Here is an 8,749-nt window from a genome sequence, read left to right as displayed (position 1 = left end):
CCCCACGTGGGTATGTGATGCGGACATCGCCGGTGGACGCAGGTTCAGGGTCGCTTAATAAGAAGTGCATTGCACTTAAAATACAACTGTAAAACTGAACAGCCCTGCACTGCAAAAAAATGCGCGCCAATCCACCCTGTGAAGCTCGTTTTAAAGCGAGGCAAAAATACTACAAACACTAGTATACTACAAAAAGACTACAAAATACTAACTGTATTTCCATGCAGTGAAACGTTGCGGGAAATTCTACTGAGCTTTGTGAAACAGTTTAGCTGTGCGACATCAGTAGGGGTTACTGATAAAGCATATTTTAAGTGAACTCTCCTTGACTTGACTCACTGCCGTTGGGGGTCCCTTTCTGCTAAAACGTTCTGTCACTTTTGTTACTTTATAGTATTCATTCGTCGCTGGTTTTCTTCTATATCTTTGAAGAATGGCTTTAAGCCATACGTTCTTCAAACTTTCCTCAAAAGTTATCGGGATTTTTGTAACTAGACAAATATTACTGGTAACTTCAAATTCATGGTAAATGTTCATCCGACAATTTTTGCATTCTCAAAACGAGATGCTTTGAATACTTGTAGGTTCCTCCAAATAGTTTGCTGAGTTTCATGACACTGAGATTGGTAGTGGTTGTGCGTAACTGGTTCCTTTTTCTTCTCTTTTTGCTCACCACTGCAGGCACTCCAGGGAATGGCAGCAGTGGCTTCCATTCGACCAAAGCAGTGGTACTCTGCACAGAACCAGAACGGCAGTGCATCAAATAGAAGCAACATAACAGTACGGGCAGCAATTCAGGGAATAAATGTGCACCAAATTTTGTCATCGACACCATCTTTGTCAGTTGCTGAGTTAATTTTTTCTTTATAAGCACGAATGATTGCTGTTACGAGATTATAAATCTTGCCGTTGGCTACACAAACAGCTCGACTGTAGCTATTGTATGGCTGGATGAGAGCGGGAACAGCTCAATTACAACGTGTGCTGTACTGTAACGGCCGGACTAGAGTAAGTTGCACTCCTAAATTTCTAAAATGGCTGAGCGAACATCGTTCGAATGCTGGCCTCCTGACAAGGATGAATAGCCGTCGTCTGTGAAAATTGAACGGCCGTAGGTTTTTAAAAGTTGAACTGCCATCGGCCAGTAAAAGTATGGAAGGACGGTGGAAACGTCTTGCGGCCGAACAGCGGTTGTGGGACCCTCGGCGAAGGGTTGGTCATAGTTGAACAGCTGTTCAGCTTAAACCGGGGAATTTTCAGGACATGGCCAAGGCCCATTTTTGAGTATGGGCTTTACACTTCAACCGAGGAATAGCTGGGCAGGAATTACCTGACCAGAGATGAGCACCTGATGCGCAGCCGTTCATGCTTGTTCGGCATGGGATGTTGTCGATCAAGTAATAAAAAAATTCGTAAAAGAAACTAAACCTCTTCACATGGCATTTAGAGGTTATGAGAATGCGTTTGGCTCTTTGCTCAGCTCAGCCCTGCTACAACTAAAAAACGTATAGAGAAAGCATACATAAGGAAAAAAAGACAAAGAAGGGAATAAAGAAGGCATACATAAGACTTCTAGAAGGCAAATGCAAGAAATGCACGGGCAGGATAACCCTCCACAAGCAAAGCGATAAATGTCAGATTCAAAAGGAAGTAATGCAGCGAGATACCTTCTCTGCGAAACTATTCACAGCATGTCTGGAGGAGGAAAGTAGAAAGCCTCAGTGGGAAAACAGAAGGTTAAGGATAAACGGGGAATACTTGAGCCATTTGAGCTTTGCGACGACATAGTATTGCTGAGTAAGACCGCAGAACACCTCCAAACAATGCTTCAGTAACTGCAGTCAGAAAGACGGCCGTCAGGCTAAAAATAGATAAGAATAAATCTAAAACAATGAAGAATAAGCATGCCAAAAACGTCGTCTTCAGCTTCAGAAACAAAACACTAGAAGTGCAAGAATATAACCACCTGGTACAGATGGTTAGTGCTGACCCAATCCATCGGAGACAAATGCGGCCCTGAAAAGGTATGGGTTGGGGACCACTCGGCAAGCACTCCCAAAAATGAAAAGTAAGCTTCCTCTGTACACTAAAAAAATCTTCAACCAGTGCATACTGCCGGTTATGACATGTGAAGCTGAAACATGGCGCCTCACTAAACAACTAGAAAGCAAACTTAGGTCGGTTCAACGGGCCATGGAACGTATAATGCTAGGAGTCACACTCAGAGACATGAAACGAGCTACCTGGATAAGACAACAGACTAGAGTAGAAGATATCGTAGTGGAAGATATTGTAACAAATGGACTTGGAATGGCCATGTAGTGAGGTGAACCGACCACCAGTGGAGAATTGGAGTAAAAGAGTAGATACCAAAAGATTGGTCTAGAAGAAGGGGAAGGCCATTAAAGGGATGTAGGGATGAAATAAGGAAACTCGGGGTAAATTGTGGACTCGTGCAGCGCACGAAAACAACGGTCGGAGGTCAATGGGAGAGGCCTTCGTACTGCAGCGGACGTAGGTAGGTTGCTGCTGATGATGATGATTATCTCTCTCTTTCCTTCACCCAGGACGTTATCGCTCTTGTACACCACTAGAAAAGATGACATTTAGCAGTGAGAACTTTGCTACTGGTCCACTTAATTCTTCTGTTATTAAAATGCTCAAATTACTCCAGTAGACGGCAGTATATTTGTCTAACGCACCTCTCTACGTCGAAGACCACAACGCATTCATATTTCCTTCCTTGAGCTAGTATCTTAAGCTTTTGTGTTTTTGTGGAAGCGTACTTGCGTTGTATTATGAAGATTTTTGCTCGATTTTTATGGAGACCTAAACTGGCCAACATTTAGTTTCAATGCAATGAATAACCAACTGCGCTGAAACGTAAGCGGCTGGCAGCCGCACCATTCCTCAGTAATGTGAAGACTAGGCGTACAGTTCAGTGTTAGAGAATCAAGCTTTACGGTTTATTTCTTTTAAAAGCGGTGCTGTCTCTGTCTCACACACGGACTTTTACGGTGCCCGTGCGGAAACATCCGTTCCTCAATGTGTGAGAGTGAAAGAAACACAAGACAATAAAAGTATTAAAACAAAAGAAAATGCACATTGCCAGAGCAAGCGCGTATTACCACTCGCGCCAGAGCAGAATGCCCTAAAACGTGAGCGTGAAAGAGCCAAGTAGGAGCGAAATAGGCAATAACAAAAACAAGGCATATTGACAAATCAAACGCATATAGCCGCTAACGCCGGAGGGGAATGTCTCGTTAAGGTCACTCGCGAGGTCAGTCGCCTTCAACCCGCGCCTCTGTTTGAAAAAAGAGTAGCCCAGTGGTTATTGTGCAGGTTGCACGGCGAAGAGGTCCCGGGTTCTATTCCTGAGACCTCCCTAACCACACTTTTTATAGGCTTCAAGATTTTTGGTGTGACGGTTGGGCAAAGCTAAGCATAAACAGCTCCGCTATTAAAGTGCCACAAAAAGAATAGTAACAAGGCGCAAAAAAAGCTTTATGGAAGACCTCCCATTAAATTGACCCTACGCACCGCATACGCAGATGGAACACCCCCCCCCCTCTCCCCCTCAAAAAGCATATCACCATAGACCCCTTTGCACTTAAAAATGTCTCATCCAGGGGCTTGATTTATTAAATGCGACTTTATCACCTAATGGCACTGAAGGTTAACTGACGCATTTCTCTCCAGGGATTAGAAAAAAAAGTTCCTGCATTTTTGCCGCCACCCCATTCCATAGGGACACATTTCTCTCCTGTTTTAATCAAAAATGCCTCAACCAGCTCTCGTTTGTGCTTCGCTGCACCACGCCACGAAATAGACACATTTTTCAAATCCGGAGTACAATTGCACTCCTGCGCCATTGCTACAACCTGAGTCATTGTTGAGGGTTGTACGGCGCTGGCGGATACACCCGTTAATACACCGGCCTGGATGACAGATGTAAACAGGCTTGCCCGACAAGGGGACCGAATACATCACTCCTTCTGCGCATTCAGCGAACTGAGTGCGGTGGTGTGTTCTGCAGGAACCTTAGTTTGGCTCCTTATTACCGATTCGGGCAAACAGGCCTCAAATCTTTCTGGGTGTCGAGAATACTAACCGAATTCCGTGCCTAAGGGCTACCCTTTTCAAGTTGTGCGACAGAGCATGGTAGTACGGCATCACAACGGTTTCCTTTCGCACGTTCTCTCGCGACTGCGGCGTTCTTGTGGTTTGCTTTCACTTTCTGGACGATCTTTGCTCCACTGCATGCAAACGTTTGGTGGAAACCCAGCAGATATAAGGCACCCCGCCTGTTTGCTGAAGCTCCGCTCAACCTAGAGACCACAGCTTGTTTTCAGAGCATTGTGAAAGCGCATGTTCGCAATGCAGCGTTTGACAAGCTTTGCTCTACGAACGCTGGTTTTTTTAGCTATCATGAGCCAACAGTTCGTGCCATGTCGTCAAGTTCATTCCAATGCACACTGCACACCTGAAATGCCACCCTTTAAACTACACGGCAACAAAAGAGAACAAAATTAATGAAGCTACCAAAGGAAGTTTTACAAGATATTTATGCATTATTAGCAGCAATAGACCACCAAGGCGCAGTTCACAGCACAAGTCATTAGGCAACACTGCAAAGGTGGCTTCTTTATACACATGCCATGATAATTGCACTAACTCTGTTCGTACAATAGGCCCCCCTGGATTAAATATTTTCGAAACCCAAGCTACTCTTTTCTTGGATTTATTTTCCATGAACATTCGGCTTATAGCACCATGGCTGCATTCCACCAGTAATTTAGGTCGCCGACGTGCTGGGAGTTTCAGATGTCGAGCGTGGGCGCCGCATATAACACCAGGGAAAGGAAACTCTTCTCGAGCAAAGGCTGTGTAATTGCTGGGGGATCCCTCAAAACAACAACAAAAAAACACGCCTGTTTGCCCGAACTACAAGTAATTTCCGCTGCTCTTAACGCAACTAGAGCTATAGTAGAAACGCGAGTTGTTCATGCCGTCCCAACTTTTTCAAATGAAGAAATCCAGTTCGGCGAGGGATCTAGGTGAAAAAAATCCTTCAAACACTCGGCTTATTCTCGCCCTAAAGACAAACACAATGAGCACCGAAAAAAGTGGGAGCACTACTTGTGGAAAAGCTGCGGGAAGAAGTGACTGAGGAAATTGTTTGCTTGAGCGCATGGAGGCTAGAACAAGCTTTTTATCTCTCGTCATGTCCTGCGTGTGTTTCCTTGTCGTATATACCGGCAAACTTTTAGTGGGGGCCGAAAAACCAACAGCGGTGCCCCACTTTCACCCAATTAAATATATTTTTCTGCGGGAGCTTGCGGCAGATTGTTACTTATTTTTGCGCTTCCCCCACCTAAGTTACCTAGGTTTAAACGAGCAGTGCACTAAGGGGGCCACCCACAAAAGCATGAAAGCCACTTTTCCTAAACGAAAACGTAAAACACAAGAATCTTGGGAGTAAACACGCAACACACAACGAAAACTGAGGCTTAGTTTCATATAACGTACGTTATACGTGCATCCATTTATTTATTTATTTATTTATTCAGGTTACACATAAAGGCCTTCTAGAAGAGGGTATTACATGGGGGGGGGGGGGCAATACCACATTGTGTGTAAACTACAACAAAAAAAGAAAAAAAAACGAAAAAAAGCAGTACAACAAGATACAATGCAACGTATCAACTGCAACAAAACGCAAACCATGAATACGGGCAGCAATTGCATGGAGTTATACGATAGATAAAAAAAGAGAAACAAAAACAGAACAACAAAAGCAAAAAAAAAAATAATTAGTTGGTCAGCGTAGCGCGCATGATCTCTAAAAACTTAGCCGAGTCTTTCTCGGTGGCAATGTGTGCGGGTAAACTGTTCCGCTCAATAATAGTGCGAGGTATGAATGACTGAGCGAAACGAAGTGTGCGAGATAGCGGGCGCTTAACTTTGTTAGGATGATCACGGCGTGGAAAGATGGAACAGGGGGGGTTCAAAGAAACTGTCATGTATTGACAGGTGATTGTAAAGTTTGTGGAAAAGTGATTAGCGCGCATATTTCCGACGAAGGGCCAAATCCTCTAGCTCAGCACGATTTTTTAAGTTAGTGACGCTGGAATAAGAAGAATAATCTGAGTAAATGAAACGAGCAGCACGATTTTGCAAGGATTCAATATATTATACGATGTAGGCTTGATGAGGATCCCAAACCCCATTTCTAATGTTGCTTTTATTCATACAACCTTGGTTTTTTTTATGAAGTTACACTTCATTTGTAATGCTGTCTTTTGGAACACCAAATTTAATTTAAATATTTATTATTGCTTTCACTTGTATAAATAGTGTTTATGTGTATTTGTTCATTCGTTTTATTTTTGGAGGCGAATCGACTTAGGGGATAGGGCTGTTAGCGTTTCCTGACGTCTCATGTAGTAACGACTAAAATACCGGGACGGTCGTTTTTCAACGCCTTGTTCTAGAACGTAACACGAACGTAACATGGGACACTCGTTTACCAACGCCTTGCGCTACAACGTCTCGAATCCATGGGAAAAACGCGAACTAAGAAAACCTACCGGAACAATAGTTTTCCAACTCCTCGCGCCACTTCTTAGAATGCTTCCTGGCAGGCATGCTACGGCGTGTGACACGAAGACGACTTACGGCCTGGCTGTCTCTCAATTAATTGCTTAAATCCGGTTCAACGCAAGAACGGCGCCACCGCCTCAGAAAGCGCGCGATAGCTCTTCCCACCGCTGCTTCCCCTGCGCCAAATGAGCGCACGCCGCGTGGCAAGAGGGAGACTTGCAATCTTTGAATGCACTTATACACACCATGCTTCGCTTTTCCCCACGTTTCACGTTAGTGGAGATGGCACGAATTTTTTTAACGGTCACGAGGGCATCTAACCATAAGCGCCTGCTTTTCGACTGAACGAATCACTTGTGGCCTACCCATAGACCTGCGAACGTGAATTGAGGTGGTCATAATGATCAGAGCACCCTAAGCTCGTCTTTACTGCGTGGCATTTGGCATACAAGCGGCGTACGTTAAAGTCAGTTTTTTCAACCTTCGATTGAATTAGGAAGCAAAGATTACAAAAACAGGCTTTACCGCGGCGAAATATTTTAGCGGCCGAACCTAAGAAAGCTTGTTGTGGCTGTGGACGACAAGAAAAACAGTTGCAGCTCTTTCCGGTCTCTATCTGCGTTCAACTGAACGCATTAAACCTGACGCAGCTCTTATTCTAGAGAAGCTGCGCGAAGAGAAAAAAACCGTCTTTGAGTTGTTGTTAAAAGGGCAGGTTTAGGTTGTGTGCGTAGAACATCACTACAGTACATTAAACAGAACTTTGTTTTTACAGTGCGAGAAATTGTCCTAAGAAACATGTCCACGTTGAAGAAATTACGCGGGCTACGCATTAATACCAGTGGGAAAACGCAAAGAAACAGATAAGTTCCATGACTTGCGTCCTTGAGGCCCCATGAATCGGCCTAAAATGGTAGTGAATGCTCGGAACTTTCCAAGAGTGGAAAGGTGAAGTCCAGTTGGAACTTCCGTTGGTGTTCTTTCTTTAGAAATTTCTCTCGAAGTTTGCTTCCTGGCCAATATCCACTTCATTAACCCCTGGGAAGCCCCTCCGAAGCTCCTTTCACGGTATTGCCATCGCCAGGAGCCTCCTGTTCATCGCTTTCAATAGCGCTGCAATACGAGCACCGCACAACGGTGCTCGTATTGCACGTGCGGAAGCACTCCACCGTCCTTTTGCGTTGCTGCTTTTCTTTCCCGGCGAGGGATCTCCAGCTGGCCTTCGCTTCGATTACAGCTTCCATTGTTCTTTTTGACGCGAAGCTATTGTATATTAATTACACGTAAATGAAAGGTTCACCAAGTGGGACCAATTGAGGTTTACCATGGCTACGCAAAGCTTTCGCTTTGCATATCCAGGGTTAGCTGAGCTGAACCACCGCCAAGATTTTTATACCTCACTGAGCGCGACGTCGCCCCAAAACACACTTCAGAGAAGCCAACTGTCTCTGACGATGATATGATCCTGTGTGAAGTGAAAGATTGTCGAAGCGCGAAGCTTTTTCTCGTCGAAAGCCAATGTCTTCAAAGTTCGAAGTCAAAGTATACAATGCACATCGTTATGCCCAAAACGCACCGCAGGAAATCCAACTTATACGAAGTGTTGCAGCAAAGGCTCATCTAATGTCTCAAGATAAAAGTAGTTTCCGCGTTAGGAATGGGATCTGGGCCCCTTGCGTTATGGAGACATGCGACTGAGTCATTCCGACGTCGTTGAAGCTGTTTGGATTTTGGAATTTGACTTTGACTCAGGTTGCGTAGAAGAAAGCTTCGCCTTTTAGCCTCCTTTTAGGAAGGGGCTTTGATTTTTTTTTTCTCTAGAAGGTTGGTAAGCTGCACGGATCATTATGTTGATATCTTTCCAACGCTGGGGAAAGGGACGCGGATGAAGAAACAGAGAAATGCGGGCGCCGTTCTCGTATGGGGTTCACACACTTACACAGGCTGGTGGTGTTTTCAGCTTCATTTTGGTTGTCGTGTTCATAACAGCACATACTACTTTAAGAAGTCATCTATGATGAGAAACTGGAAATAAAGAACAGATTTTGAAGCCGTCAATTTGGACTAAGATGATTGCATAAATGTTGTATTTTGCGCATTCCTAGCGTACAATGTGTCCGTAGCGTACGAATACATTTAGCAGTGG

Source organism: Haemaphysalis longicornis, unplaced genomic scaffold (assembly GCF_048455015.1).
Source record: "Haemaphysalis longicornis isolate Haplotype H1 unplaced genomic scaffold, Haemaphysalis longicornis Haplotype H1 scaffold_4, whole genome shotgun sequence".
In the NCBI taxonomy this organism is placed as follows: Eukaryota; Metazoa; Arthropoda; class Arachnida; order Ixodida; family Ixodidae; genus Haemaphysalis; species Haemaphysalis longicornis.
Note: the sequence above shows the minus strand (reverse complement) of the source record.